Genomic DNA, 1515 nt, shown 5'->3' on the forward strand with positions numbered 1-1515 from the left:
CGAAGATATTTTTCGTGTGCCGGACGATGATTTCAGTGCTATCATCTCAAGTGAAGATGAACAAATCGATATTCCTTTTCATCCGGTCATTTCAACAGATCTAGTAACGTTATATGAACGTAATCCAAGCTCATGCTGCATATGCTTAAGCACCGATGCCATTTACGTATTTGTTCCATGTGGTCATTTGTGTATCTGCAATGATTGCGTGGGACATCTGGAAGATGGCAAATGTCCGCTTTGTCGTGAAACGTTCTCAACATATATTCGTACGATATCAACATAAAATGAACTATCGTGTCTTCAATACAAAGTTTGTACTGAAGACACGATAGTTCATTTTATGAACACGAAGGTTTTTATCAAAAACAATGTATTGCTACATACTTCTCTAGACAATACATTTTTTTTATTTCTGTCTACACAAAGGTTTTTATCAAAACAATATTACAAATCAATGGTCTTGTTTTATAATAGGGTAATTGACAGCCTGTAAAGCATTAATTATCCATGTTGGATAGTATTCATTTGGATAAATTATCAACATATAGTCCTGTATGAATCTAGGGAATCTTTGCTCTTTAATACTGTCTCTCATGAGCTTCATTTGGAATGCAATATTGTGAACGGTTAATAGATGACACGATACTATCTGCACAGTGGCGATTTGATGTAGATAAGTGCGAGAATAAGTTTTGCAAGTACTACACTCGCACGATTCATCTATTGGTCTCGAGTCTTTTATATCGTATCTACTTCAAATTGAGATGTTCCGTTTTCATCATCGCACAACCAAATCTTTGAAAGTTTTAGTTTAATGTTTTGAAATTTCCATCTTCTACGCAATCATGTATGTATTTTATGAAATATTTACAGCAGTTCTTGTCGGAAATACACAATCGTACATATCGGTACCTAACGCACTGCATACAATTAAATCTATTGCGAATCCAACACCCATGAGATATTCTTCTATTTCCGCGGTTTATTCTTTGGAAGGATATTCGTTGAAAAGTGTACCATTCTTCAAAAATCATCGTTGCTCTCACCACCATTGAAATAAAACAATCCCCTAACAGCACAAACCTCCATGGGACGTCCTGAGGACGTCCAAAGGACGTCTGTTTGTCCTTTGAACATTCTAAGGACATCCCCGGGATGTATCCCGGATAAAGTGTGTTATTAGAGTCACTACTATTGTATTATGTAAGATCTAGATATTTCTGTATTATACAAAAATCTATTTATTAGTTATATGTATCAACATATAATTCAGTATCTATCTCAAACCTCCTACAGCATTCACCTCCCACTTAATTGACGTGAATATTCGGATCGTAGTTCGGGATTAAGACTACCTTGTACAATTGGAAATATACTCTGCTCATCTGGTCTTTCATGCGCTAACAAACAACGGTACAGCCAACGTATTGTTCTGAAATGGTTTGTGTTATGACACTAGCTTAAGCCAGGCTATTTAGACAATATATTATTTAGAAAATGTATTTACAAAAA

General features: G+C 35.3%; 1 pseudogene; it reads right to left on the minus strand.

Moving 5' to 3' along the window:
* Positions 1 to 454: 454 nt before the first annotated feature.
* Positions 455 to 1435, minus strand: LOC108764923 (probable queuine tRNA-ribosyltransferase; annotated as a pseudogene).
* Between the last annotated feature and the right edge of the window lie 80 nt (positions 1436 to 1515).

This window comes from Trachymyrmex cornetzi, unplaced genomic scaffold (assembly GCF_001594075.2).
Source record: "Trachymyrmex cornetzi isolate Tcor2-1 unplaced genomic scaffold, Tcor1.1 scaffold4676, whole genome shotgun sequence".
NCBI classification, from domain to species: domain Eukaryota; kingdom Metazoa; phylum Arthropoda; class Insecta; order Hymenoptera; family Formicidae; genus Trachymyrmex; species Trachymyrmex cornetzi.